We start from the raw sequence: 22,184 nt of genomic DNA, 5'->3' as shown, positions 1-22,184 counted from the left end.
ATTTGTCACTTCATGCTGGGTGGTGCCTGTATGCAACATGCCAATTGCACGTAAACGTTCATCACGTTGCAGACGCCGCATTGCAAATTCAAACAAAAAGTAAGCCTAGAAACAAACACTAACAAATGTGTGAACAATGGTCTACAGTGATTTATCGACCTTTTTGAAAACCGTTAAAATCCAGAATGACACCACATACACGTGTATGGGGCTACTGCGTTGTGTACGTTAATCCCATGCGTTGTGTTTAGGGGTGGTTATAAAGAGAAATGGTGGTGCGTTCATAAGATGTCTGTCTTTGAAAAGTTTGTTAACGCTTATACTTCCTATCCAAACTGAAAGTTCAGGTTCCCCAATTTTGTTTAAGAGAGTATGTAAAACCAAGTGTATCTAACCTAGTAGTGCATTACTTGCTTTGGATAAAGTCCAAATTTAACATTGAACATAAGGAAAGACTGTAGACCAATACACATGTATGTTCATAGCTGAATAGACTCTGATATTATCATCTTTAGATACATATATTCTCTTGAAGGTGTTATAAACATGCAATTGTTAATCTAAATTGTTGATTACATGTGACATGTGACCTATACTTTGAAAAAAATGTGCAAATAAAAAAATATTTAAAGGAGAATAAGAGTGAATTGCAATAATTTGCTGGGTGAAAGATAAAGTCATCAGAAACATATTCCCAAATTTTCAATTAAAAATTATGCATAATTATGTTTTAATCGCGAAAACAATTTCTGTAAATCTCAGCTTCGACCATTATGCATACTTCGCTGGAACCCACGTGACCTTTCCGCTCGTGACGTCAAATGTGCCTGGAGTCCGCCATATTGCCAAAGACCAAGCGCTACAGTAGTACAAATCGTGTTGTTTCTGTCTGTTGCCTGGGGAACTACAATCACATTGCAAAAATATAATTCTTAGGGACTGGTCATATACTTATAGGGGTGGGTTTGCTGGTTGGAACTGTATCACATTTTGCTGTCAAACAGTATTCTTGTTAAATGATATGGCATATTTTAAAATTTATTTTGTACTCAAGCGGTGCCTCCATTACGCTTGATTCTTCTTCTTCATCCTCTTCACTGAAAGATTGTCTGGCAAGATGTAAAATCCGATCGTATTGATACGGTCTAACATCCATTTGAGAAATGACATCAGGAACACCTTTTACTGCTTCAGAATCCATGGACACTGTTAAGTTGTGAGGTAAAATCAAAGAGGCAGCCATCAACAACAGGCACATATGACGTCATGTCACGTGATACATCTCTGCTCATAAACTGTCGGGTATTTCCGTAAAAGGTGGAAATACGAGTGCGTTTTTGGTGCTTTTATTGCTATTTTACAAACTTTTTGTTCAATTTTAATCACGGAAGGTGACTTTTTAATATCCTTTACATTATATCAAAAGTTTTGTTTTCGTTCGGATTCTCCTTTAAAAAAGTGTATCTAACCTGTAAGTCACCAATTCAAAATCCTCCTGCCATGACCTTTTAACCACCTTGCCAGGATGGGAGAAAAACAGCAAGTGAACAAAACGTCACCCTTTCCTAATGCATCAACATTCAATCAAAATATCGCACATTTTCAGCCAATGAAAACCATGGACAAGTCAGCAGACCTGACCACATTAAGATTGGCTATTTTGCATAGGAACTACTTTTGACCCATGATCCCATTGGTTATGAATAAATTATTGATTTGCTAAAATATAAACCTCTTTACTGACAATTGTATCATTGATTAAGGCGTTATGAACAAACAGGCAAATAAGACAAGAGGTATCAAAACGTACTTTTCAAGATTTTTTTTATTCTTTACATGATACATAATATACAATGAGCATTGTATTGTTGAATTCGTCCAGAAACGAACTTGGCGTTGTCACCTCGTAAAACGCCCTTCATTTCACACAGGACCCGTGAAGATCCGGGGTAGAATAGGTCTTCAGCAACCCATGTGCTTGCCATAAAAAGGCGACTATCTTGTCGTAAGAGGCGACTAACGGGATCGGGTGGTCAGTTTCGCTGACTTGGTTGACACATGTCATCGGTTCCCAATTGCGCAGATCAATGCTCATGCTGTTGATCACTGGATTGTCTGGTCCAGACTCGATTATTTACAGACCGCCGCCATATAGCTGGAATATTGCTGAGTGCGGCGTAAAACTAAACTCACTCACTCACTCATTTCACACAGTGTTAACACCCCGTCAGTAACAATATATACCTTGATACCAGTTTATTTTCCATAACAAAGACTCTGTGGCAAGATTATGGAATGGTTCCTGCATCAAAATGTGTTTCCATGCTAAACTGGTGATGATTGTTTTTTATATATACTAATGCTAATAATGGTTGTCCTCCCCCTCCCCACCCCACCCCACCCCCACCCCACCCCCACACACACACACACCCTCTCCAATAAAAATTTTTGAAGGGGGTGACAACCATTATTGGCATGAGTATATATATTGTATAGTTTCCAAGGCTGAAATCAGGTGGGTTGGAGATCGTTGACTGGTTATTGAAGAGTTTGGAAATTACATATCGTACGAAGATGATAGCCGGATGGTCTGCCGTGCGTTACAACCACTTCACCGCAAAAACCTTAGAAGTTATCCGATTCCTGAATATCCACCCAAACGGTTTCTCGTTCAGTTTGGTACAATGGAATCAATTGCGCCAGACATCAGAGACAGCTTATTCAATGACAGTGACGTATTTAGAACTGTAAAGAAATCGAAATTTCCCCTTTTTAAAATATACTTCAAATATCTCGAAAGACTACAAGTAAATAATAACCTGAAGTTTCGATTAATGGTTTTTAGTCGACTGGTTGAAGTCCGGCGCCATACAGGGGCATGTAACAACAAACAGAGCATTTTTAACGTGCTTTTCAATTTCCATTCATCATGTTCGATCATCTGCTTTAAACAGAGAACATGAGTGAAATCATATACAAAGATCATTCAGAAGCAACAATGACATCGATATGATGGATATTCTACCAAACTGGCAGCACCTTTATTTACATAATTTTTATATAAACAGTAAATGATTGTGTGTTGCCAAGCCGGATAGTTGATAGTTGTACATAGTTAGATTGCATTATTGACCAATGGGTCTTATTGCAAGTGTAAATTAAATAGATATAGTGGACCGTGGGTGGTTAGTAAACTGGAGTAAAGGAATGACGCGTTTCAGAAGGCGCATCCAGGTTACAGCAGGTGCTCGCTGTGCCAAATACTTTCCTTGACCAAGAGAAGAAGCCCAGAGTGAAATGGCGTCCAGAGTGTTCACGGGTTTATGTGTGATTGTGTTCCATATTTACCATGCTGAAGCAGGTACGTCTACATCCTTGGAAATCGCTTATGTGATGTAACTTAATTAAGCGCCCCCTGTATTTTTGCAATGGTAGGCTTTCAACACGTTTATAAAACTTCTCGTGGTGACCACGATGGAAAAACATGAGTTTTTAAACCCGTATGATCCTTGGACGCATAAAAATGACAAAATTATTGGAATCCATGTTGATTTTATGATAATATCTCCAGGAATATCCCCTCCTTATAAGGAGTATTTTCATGGTCCGAGAACTTTCATGGTTGTCAGCCAAATAGCATCTCCAGGAATATCCCATCCATATAAGGAGTATGTTCATGGTCAGAGAACTTCCATGGCTGTCAGCCAAACGTCATCTCCAGGAATACTCTCTCCTTATAAGGGGTATTTCTATGGTCAAATGTATTTCATGGTTGTCAGCCACATAGCATCTCTTGGAATTTCCTGTCCCTTTTTGTTTGTTCCCCAGAGATTAACTTAGCTGAAAACAAGCCATCAAACGCTTCGAGTGGAGGAGCCAGTGCAGGTAGTTTGGTAAATGATGGACGTCCAGATTCGACATCGTGGAGCAGCGGAAGTTGTTTAGCCCTTGATGAAAAAGACCCATGGTGGCAAGTCGATTTGCAAGGCAAGGTCATGGTGACGAAGGTCAAGGTCACGAGTAGAGGGGACTGCTGTCATGAGTATAATAGAAAATTACGTCTCAGGGTCCCGATCCACAAAGCGTTCGTAACCTTACGAACATTCGTAAGGCTATACTTTTTTTATCATGGGCTTACAAATGGCGTACTACTACGTATGTTTTATGGAGAGGGTCCCTAAAGGATGTAACGACTGTTAAATAATCCTGCATAAAAAATAAGATGTGGTGATTCCGTGACAAATTATATCTATGTCGTTCACGTCATTATTTACGTACGTCTGGTAGCATCATTGACTTACTTGCAAGAGGCGTTTAAAGGGATCGGGTGGTCAGGCTCGCTGACTACTTGGGCTAGCTATCGGTACAGATCATAGCGATCGATGATCGTTAACTAAATGTCGAAGACGTAACTTTGATAAAAAATGCCCCAAAGTCTTAGAGAAACAGACCTTGAATAACCTCCTGAGTCTTTATATTGTGAGATAATTTTTTTCTGTCACAAAACTTAATGTATCATATTATCGATGACACAGTTTGCACATCGATTAATTCATTAATAATATTCCCTACCTACAATATTTCCAATTATCGATCATGTTAGCCAGCCCTACTGACTTGGTTGACACAAGTCATCGTATCCCATTTGCGTAAATCAATGCTCACGATGTTAATCATTTGATTGTCTGGTCCTGACCAGAGTATTTACAGACTTCCGCCATATTGCCGAAAACTTGCTCGTCCCAGGTTTGATTCCCCTCATGGTCCCAATGTGTGAAGCCATTTCTTGCGTCCTCAGTCGTGATATTGCTAAGAGCGGCGTAAAACCATACTCACTTATTCTTTAGATCAATGGTCATGCTGTTGATCACTGGTTTGTCTGGTCCACACTCGATTATTTATAGACAGCCGTCATACAACAAATAAAATACAAGCAAAACTAAACCACATGTAAAATATATTAATTGCTATACTTTCAGCTGAGAGACTTCGCGACTTCTCAGTTGATGTGTACGAGATGAACCCTTCCACATACCCCTCGGCACTTTCCCAAAGGTGCCATTACTATCCAGAAAGCGTCACTACTCGTGGTGTGACCCTCCCCCTTCCCTGCGACGACGCCGTCACTGGACGCTTCCTACGTGTCTCTGGAGAGGTATCGGGACACCATGACGATCCCTTTCAGCTCTGCGAGGTCCAAGTGTTTGGAGTGCAAACATCTAGACTTACGACATGTAAGTGTACCTTGTTTGTTTATTTATTGTTTAACGCCGCACTCAGCAACATGTAAGTGTGTCATCGTTTTTTGGCTCAAGTGTTTCAGGATAGAATAGGGGCGGTCAGGTAGCCTAGTGGTTAAAGTGTTCGGTTGTTCGAAGATCCGGATTCGATTCCCACATGGGTACAATGTGTGTAGCCCTTTTCTGACGCTGAAATATTGCTAAAAGTGGAATAAAAGTAAACTCGCTCATTCCGCATGAGTGAGTGAGTTTAGTTTTACGCCGCACTCTGCAATATTTCAGCTATACGGCGGCGGTCTGTAAATATCTGAACCAGACAATCCAGTGATCAACAGCATGAGTATCGATCTGCGCAATTGGGAACCGATGACATGTGTCAACCAAGTTAACGAGCCTTACCACCCGATCCCGTTAGTCGCCTCTTACGACAAGCATGGATTCCGCATAGAATTAAGTGGACGCAACTGGTGCATACAACAAGAGCATTAGTCCTTCCTGTTGTTCAGTGCCACTCTTGGAGCAGGATACGCTTACTTGGTACCATCAGTATTCCGATTCAAGTTCATGACATAGTTTGAATAGTGCAGCCGACAATATATTGTTTTATGAATGAGGACAGGGTTTTAAAGAACATTTTACTAAATCCTTTTGAAAATCCTTTGAACCGAAAAGATTACCAAAAGTTAACCAACTATATTTATCCATATTAGGAAAAATACTGTCAGAGGCTGACGTCGTGTCTGAGTTATATTCGTACTCCCAATATCAATCACTTAGAACTGAAGTATATAATTTACTGTAAATGAAAAAAAGGAACGAAGAATTATGTCGACTTTGAACTTTACATCATATTTCAAGTCTTTTTTTCACATATAATTCAAATAAGTATTGTTTCATAAGGACAATGTATATTGTTTAGGCCGACTGGATAAATATCCATGCCCTTGAGGCACTAGATATGTTATTTTACTTTAAGAAAAACCGTCTGTAAACTGCGGTTGAGTAACTATTGTTCATTAATGCTGCGTTGGTTCGTACGTATTTGCTACAATATTATTTCCTCCACGAATTGGGGCGGCGGGGTAGCCTAGTGGTTTCGCGTTCGCGCGTCACGCTGAAGACCCGGATTCGATTCCCTCATGGGTGAAGCCCATTTCTGGTGTCCTCCGCCAGGATATTGCTGGGATATTGCTAAAAGCGTTCGTAAAACTAAACTCACTCACTCACGTATCCACGAATTTAGAACGAAAGATGAAAGTAGGAAGATTAAACGTTTGTTTGATGATTTGACAAAATTTAAAAATTCTCCATAAAGCGCAGTCTGAACTTCGTCAGAATATTCTGACAAAAGCAATGTTTCCTATTCTCAGTCACATTCTTTTACGGAATGTTACAAAAGTCGGCAAGTATAATGAGCCCTTGTGAACCAAAAGTAGTCTGTTGATCCTTTGTGCATTTTTTTGCAGGTGCATCATTGGTCCAGTATGAGAGCAAACGTTTTAACACACCACCGAGCAGAACCATTACCTTCGGCAGCAATGGCAGAGCGGCATGTGCTTCCGAGTGTGAACGCGATATCGCATGCGCAGGATTCAACATCCGGTATGAGTCGATAGTCAACATGCTGTATGAGTCGGAGGTCACGTGTGAGCTTATTAATGGAGCGGCCATTTCGGGCCAGGTATCTGATGCTTCGTGGGATTGTTACTTGTATGAGCCATGTCCAATCACGTGCGGGCTGTAATAGTAGATGTGTGTTTTGATGGCGTTTCATGAAATCAGGAATATCTGCACTTTAGAATTGCGTGACTTTAACTTCCAAAATCTTATCGATCAGGATTAGTATATATGTTTCCACGTGTGCCTGGCAGCGTTCGATAAAGCTACTGGCCCGCTAGTCAAATGCTAGTTGATTGTGAATCGGGCCAGTAATATATTGTTAAAGCTATCCCGACAGGCTAGCTGAAAATCTCAGACTCTGGTGGCTTTGAAGAAGACAATCTGTCTCATCTGAAATTGATGAATCAGACAATTCTGTATGACAGCACTTGTTTTCAAGCTTATCTTTTGCACTAGAAGTGAGCTGCACATATGAGTAGTGTTTCCTCCAAAAAAGACCACACCCAGTAGTGGAATGTGTATCCCTGATTGGCTGAAAATAGGACGGGCGGGGTTTGATTTGCATTTTCGAGCAGAACGACTTCATTGATTTGGCATCGTTGTTTCCGCGGTTGTTGTTCATATTTTTCTACGTGTACATGTGTCTGCGTGTGTGTGTGTGTGTGTGTGTGCATGCGTGCGATCGTGAGTGAGTGCATATGTGTGTGTGCGTGTGTGCGAGTGATTAAATAAGTAGTCAAATATTATATCAATTTTATTATCCAAAACAACACGATCTTATATTGTATCACTTCTAAATGCCGTTCAAAGCCTTTAAACAACATTAAAATTATTCAGGGTCGGTTGTGTTGGATGTGCAGGTAATATGCACACATCAGGCCAGAGACTGTGACTTGGGTAACTGGCTGGCATGGCAACCAACAATCACCGGTCTATCTGGTCCAATCTCCGACCCCTGTCAAGCGTGTAAATTAGTCACATGGGCACAATGTGTTAAGCCCATTTCTGGTGTCCCCCGCCGTGATATTGCTGGAAAATTGCTAAAAGCGGCGTAAAACTAAAACTCAGTCAGTCAGTCAGTGTAAATTAGTATATGCGACGTTAAATACAAAATATCCTAAAGATAAATATTCATTCTCTAATATTTCCAAATCACAACTTTTGAAATATAACAAAACAATTCTAAATTATACTTTCCAAACATGAAGGTTTAGAATTTATGAGTGACAACATACTATTTCGTGTCGCATATCAGTAAGTCTTGACCTGATGTTCTTTGTCTGTTTGACGCGATACCGGTGGAAAACTTTGGATGCTCGAACTTAAGGTGGCCTCAAAGTGAAAGCTTATCCCTAATTGAAAAATCATTTTGCGGTGGCTTGAATCTACGGTTTCCTCCCACATGGGTATAATGTGTGAAGCCCATTGCTGGTGTTCCCCGCCGTGATATTGATGGAATATTGCTAAAAGCGGCGTAAAACTAAAATCACTCACTCACTTACACTTGTCTCGAAGGAAAAGCTCATTTTTCTGTCATATGGAACCTTGGATAACTCGAAGAATTGACCTTCAGTAGCCCATGCTTGTCGTAAAAGGCGACTAACGGGATCGGGTGGTCGGGCTCGCTGACTTGGTTGACACATGTCATCAGTTTCCCAATTGCCTAGATCGATGCTCATGCTGTGGAATACTGGATTGTCTGGTTCAGACTCGATTATTTACAGACAGCCGCCATATAGCTGGAATATGGCAGTGGAGTGCAGCGTAAAATTTAACTCACTCACTCACTTAATTCTTATAAGCAGTGTGTGGAAATCAGTGTTTAATGTGAATAACTTTGCTCTTGGGTTTCGACATTACAATACCATTAGAGCTAATAACAGCCAATAATGCATTTAAAATTATCTTTCTATCCACTCTTACCAAAGATATTAAATGTTTCATTGATACATAATATTTGTACATTTAGAAGTGAGTTAATAATTTTAAGACTTGACATGCGTGATATATTTACTACAATTTATGCTCGTTTTCATCTTAAATACAAACTATATTCTGAAACAAATACCGATCACATTTATAGATATATTCCTATGTGGGAAAGGGAGTATGGTTTTACGTCGCTATTCCAGCAATATCACGGCGGAGACACCAGCAATGTGCTCCACACATCGTGCCCATGTGGGGAATCGAACCCGGAGTTCGGCGTGACGAGTGAAACCTTCAACCACTATGCTACTCACCGACCCGTTATTCTATGTAATTTATGTATTCTGTCTACATTACTATTGTCAGTATTTGTCGACATAGGTAATGTTGTCCGCAGTCTGTACGCATGTTGAACCTTCTGGCCCTTTACGTCAATAAAATGTCAATGTGGTTAAACAATGATCTTGCATTGCTTCTGAGTTCATACGGAAACGGCATGTTTCATCAAGGTTGTTGGACCCCGCGCATATTGGGTCTGTTGTACAATAGCCTACTCTCAACGCTTCGACTGGCCAAATCAAAACTTGTCCAAGAAGTTCAAGATTCAGGTATATAGGTGATCGGACATCTTTCAGTAAAAGTCAAACAGCCAATTCCCTTCCACTGATTGCTGTTGGACCCCGTGCATATAAAGTCTGTTGTATAACATTTGAACGTTTGGACTGTCCAAATCAAAACTATTAGTCCAAGAAGCTTAAGCTTCAGGCCTGGTATAAAGATCTGACATCGTTCAGTGAACGTCAAACAGACAATTAGCTTCCACTGATTTATCTACTTGAACTGGAAATATAAGAGACCAGGGAAACCTGTCATTTTTTTCACACTTAAACTTACACATAAAGGTTCAAGGTGACACAACCTCTCTACAAAACTGTAGGAGTGTCTTCAACACCCCAACAGTCGACTGTCCCTGTATGTCGAACAACGATGCTGAAGCGCCGACTTTGGTGTCTACGAGTTTTGGGTACGTCCTCTTTATACCATTGCTGCAACCCTGTCACCTCCTACCAAAAGACCCAAACCAGATTCAGCCCCCATCAAGATATCCATCCCCTACATTGGCAAACCGTCACATCAAATCAGCCGTCTCCTAAAACAACAAGCTGGCATAGATACCACTTTCTCCGCGTCCTCCAGCCTTAACAACATTCTCCATGCCAATGGAAGAAAACCCGCCACCGTAAAGAACAACAACCCTAAATGTGTCATCTACAAAATAAACTGTGATTGTGGGCAGAGCTACATAGGCGAAACTTCCCGACCCATCAACACCCGAGTGAAAGAACATCAGACTTCTGTTACCAATTCCGACAGCAAATCAGCCATTTCCGACCACATCAAAACAAGCCCCAATCATCAAATAGAGTGGTCTGACATCACCATTCTCTCTAACAAACAAACAGACTTCACTAAACGCAAGCTCACCGAAGCCATCCACATCAAACGCCAAAAGCCCACCATCAACCGAGACCAAGGATACTTCATTCCATCCGCTTATGATGCACTCATCCACCAAGCCCAATCTACTGTATAATCTCTGCTGTATAAACATCTCATTATTATTTGTACATCATTGGCTTCCACGCCTGTCCTTTGTCTACTCTCTGGCTTCATCAGCTTTCTGCCTTGTTAATTATGTTGTTTTCTTTGTTACATTGTTACATCCAGTATATATATACTTCCCCCTTCTTCATGTCTCATTATGCTTGACAACGGTACAAGAATCTGAATCGAAACGTCGCACTCACGAATAAAAAGAAGTTGTTAACTATAAAGTTTGTTCTATATTCTCTTTATACGAAGTTGTCAAAGAGCACAATTCGTCCGTTGCTCAAATCGATTTTTGAAAGAAATCGCCACCAAATGGAACTGGTTAATATTTCATGAATGGTTTTGTTACTACCTGCTGTGGCAGTCGAGGTAATTTGTAATATAACCTTGAAGATGAGACTTGTAATCTAACCTTGATAAAATCAATAAACAGGTGTGTGTACAGTTTGAATATTGATTAATCGAAGTCTAAGTTAATGCAAATTGCCCCGTGTGGACAAAAGTTAGAATGCCTCCTCAGAACCCTTTGCTGGTCGTAAAAGGTGACTAAAAGGTTTGCCCAGTGTCTGGTGGCTGAGCTCGAGGGCACAGGAGTCAGGTGTTCCTTTTGCTCAACATCACTTCGACCTTAGCATCACCCTATTCGATCAGGACATTGTGGGGTGGGCGCAGTACTACCAATCAGCTTGTCGTGTCAAGCCCAGTTCATCAATATTTTATGGCGCGAGTCTGTTAAACTCTTCAGATGTTTTATCAAAACGTTTTTGTTTTCGCTATAAATATTTTACTTGAATTTTGTAATTTGCCTTGCGTGCTGTGCCCAGAAGGCAATGCTTAATGCGCCAGTCAGATGGGAGTATTATGCTTGAGTGTATTTGTGTGGAACCTTGGTGCTGCAAGTGGAACATATACGTGTCATTAGGGATTTGTCACTGTAGAGAAAAAAATATCTTGCCTCACACATAAATGACGTTTTCTGATTGGCTGAGCGCTCTTCTATTATTTTCAATGTACCCTGCTTACAAGAGAGTAACATTTTCTATGTACCCCGCTGGGAATGCCGAACTCATTTGGTACTTCGTAGTAGTAATTCTTTATCTCGAATAACACTGAATCACACTGAATCACACTGATTTACGGAAATTACCGATGTTTTGCGAATGCAAATCTATGGAAGGGAGATAACTCTACATTTGTTTTTCTTGTCGTCTGGAACTCCATACTATGATCCGATACCCGTGCTTCAAACAGTTCAAAATTACCATCGATAATACGATACGATAAATACGTTGTTCACTGGTCCCTCGGGGCCCATGGGTTGAAGTACCCTCGGTGCTTGTTTATGTCAAGCCCCATGTCCCCCTCGAGACCAGTGAACAACTTATAATATATATATAGAGAGAGATTATTACAGGAGCAAGTGAGTCATATGATATATACGAAACGAGTGTGAAATGTTGTATGGCACGACAGAGAGCGAGTTTCCTATCAGTCATATGACACACCTGCTCGAGTGTAAAAGTTTCTTTATTATCCATTGTATCCATGTACATTTGTGCAGTAAAGCAAGGTAAGCAAGTGTGACGGCCTCTCTTCATTGACGTCACGTTCAATTGTTGGATGACGTCACAGACAGCGCAATACAGAAACAATGGTTGCTAGGCAAAAGTGATATGTGCACATATATATGACACTGGTTATGTTTCACCATATGGGTAATAAATCTTCACATTACCTTGCATCCACTTCAATAGCCTATGAAAACAAACCGGATATAAATTTAGATTGTTATTACCTTGCATTTATACCTATATAATACCTTCCATCCCCTGTAGGAGCCTCTGATATCAAAAGGATATACATGTATATTGCCTTGCATCTATACCTATATAATACCTTCCATCTACTGTAGGAGCCTCTGATGTCAACAGGATATACATGTATATTGCCTTGCATCTATACCTATATAATACCTTCCATCTACTGTAGGAGCCTCTGATGTCAACAGGATATACATGTATATTGCCTTGCATCTATACCTATATAATACCTTCCATCTACTGTAGGAGCCTCTGATATCAAAAGGATATACATGTATATTGCCTTGCATCTATACCTATATAATACCTTCCATCTACTGTAGGAGCCTCTGATGTTAACAGGATATACATGTATATTGCCTTGCATCTGTACCTATGTAATCCCTTCCATCCACTGAAGGAGCCTCTGATGTCAACAGGATATACATGTATATTGCCTTGCATCTATACCTGTATAATCCCTTCCATCCACTGTAAGAGTTTCTGATGTCAACAGGATATACATGTATGTTGCCTTGCATCTATACCTATATAATCCCTTCCATCCACTGTAGGAGCCTCTGATGTCAACAGGATATACATGTATATTGCCTTGCAACTATACCTATATAATCCCTTCCGTTCCCTGTAGGAGCCTCTGATGTCAACAGGATATACATGTATATTGCCTTGCATCTATACCTATATAATCCCTTCCATCCACTGTAGGAGCCTCTGATGTCAACAGGATATACATGTATATTGCCTTGCATCTATACCTATATAATCCCTTCCGTTCCCTGTAGGAGCCTCTGATGTCAACAGGATATACATGTATATTGCCTTGCATCTATACCTAAAAAATCCCTTCCATCCACTGTAGGTGCCTCTGATGTCAAACAGGATATGCATGTATATTGCCTTGCATCTATACCTATATTACTCCTTCCATCCACTGTAGGAGCCTCTGATGTCAACAGGATATACATGTATATTGCCTTGCATCTATACCTATATAATACCTTCCATCCACTGTAGGAGCCTCTGATGTCAAACACCCGTGAAGGTCCTGGTTGGAATTGATCTTCAGTAACCAATGCTTGTCGTAAAAGGCGACTAACGGGATCGGATGGTCAAGCTTGGTGACTGGGTTGACACATGTCATCGTATCCCAATTGCGCTGATCGGTGTTCATGATGTTGATCCCTGGATTGTCTGGTCCAGACTCGATTAATTACAGACCGCTGCCATATAGCTGCAATATTGCTGAGTGCGGCGTAAATCTAAACTCACTCAATCACTCTGATGTCAAACAGGATATACATGTATATTGCCCTGCATCTATACCTATATAATCCCTTCCATCCACTGAGGAGATTCTGATGTCAAACAGGATATACACTATATATTTATCACTTTTTCCTTGATTAACACAAAAGATTACAGTGATCCCGGGTGTGAAGTTAAGCAATGTTGGTTGGGGAGAGCAGGCGACTGTTTGCCAGATTTGATAACTCCTGAGAGTTTCTACGACTTCTGCACTTGCCCCTGTGGTGTCGCCTATAATTGGTTGGTTGCTGTTGTTATTTGTTTGTTTTTTATTTGTTTTTATTTGTTTTGTTTTATTTTCTTTATTTTTCCTTTATTTTTTTCTTTATTTATTTTATTTCCTGGGGAAGGGGGGTGTTTGTTTTGTTTTGTTGGTATTTTGTTTGTTTTGTTTTTGTTTTGTTTTTGTTTTTTTTATTTGGGGGTGGGGTGGATGGATTGGGTGCGTAACAATGTGCTTCAGTAATGGCTGAGCAAGGTACAGATTGGATATCAGTAAGGCAGCCATTTAAAAAAATATCGGAATTCTATAAATAAAACCATTGAAATACACGTATTTCCATGTGCTTAAGAAATGAATCTCAAACAAACAGCAATTTATGAATCACTGGCAAATAGGCAGTCTACGAAAGGTGACCGTACTCTGGCCCACTGGTGGTACTCGTCACAAACACACACAAAGGCAAGTTAACATACGTTACAATTCCAAGTCAAGTCAAAGATGTTTATTGTATTTCAGGCCTCCGGCCCATATACATTACAGTTGCATGCATTATACAATCACATACTGTTTGAATACAGAGATGATTTTGACAGAATATCACGCTTAAACATTGCATTGTAGATGTATTGTGATAGTTGTAAGTTAATACAGTTGTCATTAGTAGACAGGATTTGTTTAAATGCTACAGTAGGTGACTTGGATAGGTAACATTCAGGAATATACTGTTTACGTAAATCTATGTAAGATGGACAGACAAATAAAAAATGAATTTCGTTTTCAATAAATAATTTACACAATGAGCAAATTCTGTTATATCTGTCGATGGACACACGTCTTCCTTCATTAATCATTAAGTTTGATAGTCCTAATCTAAATCGTATTAATGAATTTCTCAACTTTTTGGATGTTAAGTGTCGTAGGTACTTTTCGGGTTGGAGTAGGGTTTTAAGCATTCTATAGGAATCATATCGTGAGCTATTATCTAAAACTGAATGACAATCTTGATTAAATATATTGATAGCTGTTTCTCGGAATTGATACATAAAAAGATTTACATTGCCAACTGACTGATTTAGCCACACAAAACCATAACCATGAGAAAAAAGGATATCTGATATGAGTTGCCCATGTTACTTTACCCAAGTCATCCAGATGAACAAGCATATTGTAAGTCAAAACAAGGAATTATATCGGACTTAAAGCCTGTTCCGTATGCGCAACATTTAGAACATTGTTACATAATGAATATAACTGCCACGGAAAAATAGAAAGCAAAAAGTATTACACAGTACTGTTACAGTTTAGAAATTACTGAGACAAAGGTTTGTGAGTCCCCTTTAAACCAGCAAAATAAAACACAGACGAGCCTAAAATATTCAGTTGTACATTGTAAACAAGGTCAAAATGAACGACAATACGGATTTCTAATGCAATACTATTGGGACCACAAATCTAAACCATTGTGTCACAAATATAGAATTTTACTCTCCAAAGTATTGATTTTCCCAGTAATAAACAGATGTACTGATTGAAGATTGTTGACAGGTGTTGTAAGTTCAATATAGACAAGGCCTCTTGAAACTGACTGACTGACTGACTGAGTTTGATTTTACGCCGCTTTTAGCAATATTCCAGCAACATCACGGCGGGGGACACCAGAAATGGGCTTCACACAATGTACCCATGTGGGGATTCGAACCCGGGTCTTCGGCGTGACGAGCCAACGCTTTTAACCACTAGGCTACCCCACCGCCCCCGCTTGAAACGTCGATGTTAGCAGACAGGTGAGCGTAAATCGAAAGCAGTCCCTTTATACTTCTCAGAAACAATCCCTTATATACCTATTATACAGTTTCAGAGATTTCTAGCCAAAGCCACGTCACACCACTATCTTTTAGAAATTACTGGAATCTTTCACCGAAAACACAGGATACAAAAAACAAACAAAGGGGAGACAACTCCCCAGTCCACTCTGAACAGATGAAAATACATAATGTAAGTTGAAGGTGGGCGTTCAAATCCACGCCCATCGCTTTAAACCTTTTGTGACCCATAATAACTAAAAGTTCATGAATGTGACATTAAAATTAACAAAAACACATCCTCATAACTGGACACCCCTGCAGCTGTTCAGATGTGGCCAATGAGAATACTTTCACTGAATGTTTAAAACAGATCTATAAATGTACTTAATGTTAATTAATAATACCATATCTTCATGACCGGACAACGCTTCTGGGTCAGTTGGACACATTAGCCTCTTTGCAGTACGCGATTAACAGAAACCGTTTTTCAAGACATTAACCTTTAGCTTTTTATGCATTAACGCCTTTGTAAGAATATGAATCCATTACCAGGTCAGGTGAGGTGAGGTAAAATTGGTGAGGTTTTACGTCGTGCTTGAGAATATTTCGCTCATATGACGACGTGCCTGCGTGTGTATGTGCGGCTGCTTGTACTAGCCCTGACTGAAGCTGGTTTTATAGTGCTAGCCCACTGAGATACCATGCCGCAGTGAAGCATGAATACCCCACTCAGACACAGTATACTGACTCCGACCCGACCAGTCCTTGTTGTACCCATTAATGCCGAGCGCCAGGCAGAGACCAACAAGTACCATATTTTAAAGTCTTTTGGTATGACGCGGTCGGGGATGGAACCCGCGACCTTCCACTCCCCGGGCGGACGCTCTAACCACTACACCACGGAGGCGGTCCCATTACCAGGTAGGAATAAATAAATATGACTTGAATTTAAACCAACAATCGGTAATACCTGCTTGGGTCGGCAATCAAGACATGACGGAGTCATTTTGCGACTATGTCGTATTGGCCACAACATTTAACTACGAATATCTGCTTAAAACAGATAAGGACGAACCTCCTGCGTGCATCCCTTGTGATGAAAGGCTCACCGTCAAGCACGTTTTGCTTGACTGTGTGGACTGCAATTGCAAGGGGTTCACATTATCAAGCAGTAAACTTGAAAGATGCAATCTTATAATTAATTAGTTGAAACAAAATGATCTGCACCATAAACTATGAATATGTACATAAATATTGCTTATTTGTAAATTTATGGGCTCATGGCCCGTATTATCCAAAGCGAGCTGAATTCGGCGTTCTGGTGATTACGACGATTGCATTGCTCGCGCTATATTGGGGGAGTATGTGTGCGATCGGAGGGCACAAGCGGTTTCATTGGTAGGGCGGGTGCCAAGTCGCTGTCGACAGAAGTTTCATTGACAATGGAAATCTGGAAGTTAAGTTATATAAAAAGCAAACAAACTTCATTATTATTTACCCGAGATCATTAATACCACTTCAGATGCAAAATCAATTGCCTATATAACAACAAATAGCAAGCGGAAATTCAGTAAATTCAGTCATCTGCTGGTGACAGGCAATATATAAATAGAAAGCTACGTAATCACAACACTCCCTCGCAGTGCGGAGCAACAAGTGTAGTTCATCGTCGAAAAACCATACAAAATCCCCGGACGTGGAGAGCGACAACAGTTTCGCCGATACGATGTCATCAACGCTATTTTTGTAGGAAACGCTTGATATTTGTGTGTGTGAAATAGATGAATATAGCCTTTATTACTCAAAGTTAGCAAAATGAAAACTTTAAATGATTTAAAGATAAAAAAATACGTTTTTGCCTTCATAATTTATGGCTAGGGGGGTGATGATGACTTTTATGGAGAAGCATGTACAATGTGAACAAACCCCCCTTAACATTTATGTGCAAAATAAGTAATCCCACCTGCATGTCATGTACATAAATCAATGACCCACCCCCCCTTCCCATCCCATAATTTCTAAGCATAATTTTAAACATACATTTATGTACACAATTGCTGACCCCAAACTAACTCCGCAGAACAGAATGGGCGACCCCCTTAAAATCATCATCACCCCACATAACCCCCACTCCCCCCGCCATAAATTATGAACGGTCCCTTAAATCGCCGTAAACACCTCACACCGGGATAGACTGTAAATGGTATGGTTAAGGCCCATTTTTAAATTGCAGATAATATTGTTAGAGTTCGTGTGCTCGTGTGGTAAATTGTCAATAGATAATATTGTGATGTTGAAATGTGTGCTGTACATGAAAACTTGGTTTTGAATGTAACTTTGTGTAATTTGTGTATGTGTGTACACTTGGTCTTGTCGCTGTACGGCTGAAATAATGCCCATGTGACGTTACATGTCAACCCACTCACTCACCAGCTAGTGTATCCTTTTGTATATTTTGATTTTGTATATACGAACTATGATGAATATGACACCTGTGTTCACTATCAAAGATCCTAAGTTTCGGGAACGGCATCACTTTTCTCTCTGGTAATTTTTATTGGTTGTTCCACTCAACGCTTCCTTCCAGTGATTGAAGCTCTTTTATGACCACGTTTTCGGGAACAAGAACAGTTCCAAGAGGGCATCATCCTTCCCAGTGTGTGTCACAGTACGGTGACATCTGCATTCGGATCAAACTTGATTTCGCTAAGACGAAATTACATTACCAATCTGTTTTCGGTCTCGTTTCAATATATCCTGGATCTGTAGCTTAAGCAAACCATGGGTTTCCAAAGTAACGCATTAAGCTTGGCTTCAGGGCAGGGTTTCCTGACGTTGATTCATTAACCGTTATGAAAGGAAAGAGTTGTTACGACGTCAGCGAGGTTCGTTTCATGGAGGATTTAATAATGCTCACTATATATAACCCTATGAATCTATACACGCAATTCAAGCTCATATATTTACTTTCAAAATGAGAGATAGATCACAAAACAGCTAGGATGTTCGGAAGCTCGAAAACTCATAATTTGTCGATTCGAGTGAGTGAGTGAGTAAGTAAGTATGGTTTTACGCTGCTTTTAGCAATATTCCAGCAATAACACGGCGGGGGACACCAGAAATGGGCTTCACACATTGTACCCTTGTGAAGAATCGAACCCGGGTCTTTGGCGTGACGAGCCAATGCTTTCACCATACTCATTCACTCACTCACTCACTGATGCTTTGAGGTAAAACATAAATAACATAAATAAATGATAAGTCAAATTAGGTTTTTGTATCAATCGATACTGCTTATGTTGCTCGACTATTTAATTCTTCATTGGGCTATTTGCATAAACTTGTATACACAGCTGGTTATTGATTTTATCAAGATTAGATTACACGTGTCATCTTCAGAAATTGCCTCGACTGGCATAGCTGGGAATAACAAAGAATTAAATGAATAAGTGACTAACATGTCTATGCGTGAAACAGTTTCAATTGGTCTGTTGACGTCATTCAAACGATTAACAATTGGAATGAGTCCACGTGCGACCTTACCTGCGATGACTACCAGAAAGGAATATTCTTACATAACATATACTTCTCTTCAAAAGTATAGACTCACTTAAACACCCTCTATATGTTATATATATATAACACACCACAACGCAGCTGTTGACATGTTATATATATATATATATATATATATATATATACTCTCCCCAAAAAGAAACGCATCATGAAAATAGCTATTTCATGTAGCAATGAATTAAAACTTGATTCATTTTACAAAAGGTTTTGCTCTGTTTATGAGTCCTATGGTGCTAAGGTTTTGAAACATCACAACAAAACGCACCATCCGTAAAATACCCGTATTTAACAGCATGATTTTTCAATTTCGGCGTGTAGTGTCACAGAATACACAATTCCCATGCAATGCACGTGAAAGTTGGGGATCAGATAGTCTCAATGATGGGTATAAAAGGTTGATCACTGTCTGTCGATTATTCACTGTATTTTGAATATTGTTGACGAACGCAAAATGCCACGTCCCAAGTGAAGCCAACCGTCATATTGCCATTGGTTTGCTTGAAGCTGGCCAGTCTCAACGTGCAGTTGCCCGACGCATGAATGTTCACCAAAGCACCATTTCACGGCTCTGGAAGAGATATCGCTGGCAGAATGCGGTAGCAGATGCCCCTCGTAGTGGGCGACCTCGAGTGACCACTGCGGCGCAAGATCGCTACATCCGGGTACATCACCTGCGTCATCGAAAAGCTACGGCGACCAGTACCGCTCGACAAATACCCGGATTGAGGAGGGTTTCTACACAGATCGTCAGGAACAGGTTGAGAGAGGCTGGTTTACGTGCAAGAAGACCTTATTTTGGCCCTGTGCTTCGACAACAACATCGTCGACATCGAGTTCAATGGTGCACCAACGTTCAGGCCTGGAACCTACTGAATTGGCATAGAATCTGGTTCAGTGATGAATCACGATTTCTATTGGAATGACACGATGGAAGAATGCGGGTGTACAGACGTCGACGTGAACGTTTGGCCGACGCTTGCGTTCCCCAGGTGGACAGATTCGGCCGGGGCAGTGGTATCATGTGGGGAGCGATCACCTGCCTTAGGAGAAGTGATTTGGTGATGATCCAGGGCAACCTGACAGCTCAACGGTAATGTGACGAAATCCTACGCCCACATCTCCTTCCAATCATTGATCGCCAGAGGGAGTTGTTTCAACAGGACAATGCCAGGCCCCACACAGCACGTCACACTAGAGACTTCCTCCAGAACCACAACATCAATGTGCTCCCCTGACCCTCAAGATCACCGGACTTAAACCCGATCGAACATCTGTGGGATGCCTTGGACAGACGGGTGCGACGCCGTAACCCTCAGCCCCAGACACTTCAGCAACTCGCACAGGCACTAAAGGCAGAGTGGACTGCGATTGGGCAACACAAGATTCTGAGACTTATTCGTTCGATGCCGAGGCGATGCCGTGCAGTTCTGGATGCCCACGGTGGTCACACGAGGTATTGACTTCAGCGCCACCACACGTCTCCATGTGACACTCAACTGACTTTCCTCGAGTTGGTGCCAAAGACGGATTAGTCTGCATTCCCAATGTGCAATTTCGCTATATTTCATTGACACATATAGCCTACAAGATGTTTCAAAATAAACATAAAGATACAGTTGAAATTCCTATATGCGTTTCTTTTTGGGAGGGTATACAACATGTGAAGAGCTGCGTTGCGGTGTAAAGTTTTGTTAAGTATTCGCCAATTTTCACTGATTTTCTTCATTTACTGATCTCACGACAATAATCTTTCCAACGTTACGAATTTGTTTTACAATACATCAGTTCAGGTGTAAACAGTACCGTTAAACAGGAACAGTATGAGTCTAAACTTTTGATGAGAAGTATATTTACTGAGACCATAATTGTGAAACCCTGATTCCAAAACTTTATGCCTCGATCAAAACTCGGTTGGAGCAACGGACATGTGGAGCTCTTTGGAGATTTAGCAGAACGAGCACATACCCCCAAACCCGTAGACACCACAGGCAGTGTTGTTTGAATCGGTTAGCGCAACGGGCGTATGGCGGTCTTTGAAGATTTCATAGAACGAGCACATACCCCCAAACCCGTAGACACCACAGGCAGTGTTGTTTGGATCGGTTAGCGCAACGGGCGTATGGCGCTCTTTGAAGATTTCATAGAACGAGCGCGTACCCCAAATCCCGTAGACACCACAGACAGAGCTACAGCAGCAGACGTAGAATCCACACCCTTGTCAAACAGTTGCATTTGAACCGGTTTGAGCAAGGGACGTATGACGCTCTTTGAAAACTTCCCCATCCCAGCAGACCCCATAGACGGAGCCACAGCAGCACTGTTCGACATAAAGGGGCAGTCGACTATTGGGATGTTGAAGACCCCTGCCTTGTCAAACAGTTTTGTAGAGAGATTGTGTCACCTTAAATCTGTATGTGCAAGTCTAAATGTGAAGCAAATGAGAGGTTTTACTGGTCCCTTTCATATCCAGTAGGTAAATCAGTCGAATCGTAATGGGTGTTTGACCTTCATTGAATGACATCAGATCATCTGTTATAACTGAAGCTGAAACTTCTAGGACTAGATTGGCAAAGTATTATACATCAGACCTATTAATTATGCACGGGGTCCAACAGTAATCAGTGGAATTTGAATTGACTCTTTGACCTATACCGAACCAGTGTGCGAAATAGCCACTGGATCGCTAGCCCGTGGCTAGTAAAAATTATCCAAAATCATGACAAGAATGTTCATCATATTAGCAGCTTAATGATGAAATCCGTGTCAACATTAAACGTTCGAGCTAGTGAATCATTTGTGGGCTGGTTACTTTGAGACATAGCTAGCCAGACTGGCTAGCAAAATGTGGAAAATATTTCGCACACTGTACCGAACAATGTCTGATCATCTGTGTACCTGAAGCTTACACTTCTTATCCAAGTTTTGATTTGGCCAGTCCAAGCGTTCAACGTATTTTACAACAGACCCAATGTGCACGGGGTCCAACAACCTTGATGAAACCTCATATAACTCCGAAGCAATGCAAGTAGTGAACAACGTCTCCCTGGCGTCT

At 40.7% G+C, this 22,184-nt stretch overlaps 1 long non-coding RNA gene across 1 annotated transcript; it reads right to left on the bottom strand.

Moving 5' to 3' along the window:
- Positions 1–135: 135 nt before the first annotated feature.
- LOC124261505 lies at positions 136–15,821 on the bottom strand. Its single transcript, XR_006894339.1, has 3 exons — positions 15,812–15,821; positions 7,754–7,761; positions 136–214 (listed from the first exon to the last, which is right to left on the bottom strand). It is a non-coding gene; the product is annotated as an uncharacterized LOC124261505 (long non-coding RNA).
- Between the last annotated feature and the right edge of the window lie 6,363 nt (positions 15,822–22,184).

The sequence above is a fragment of the Haliotis rubra genome, unplaced genomic scaffold, assembly GCF_003918875.1.
Source record: "Haliotis rubra isolate DU_JTF1 unplaced genomic scaffold, ASM391887v1 Scf1195, whole genome shotgun sequence".
In the NCBI taxonomy this organism is placed as follows: Eukaryota; Metazoa; Mollusca; class Gastropoda; order Lepetellida; family Haliotidae; genus Haliotis; species Haliotis rubra.
Note: the sequence above shows the minus strand (reverse complement) of the source record. Positions and strands in the feature narration are given on the sequence as shown.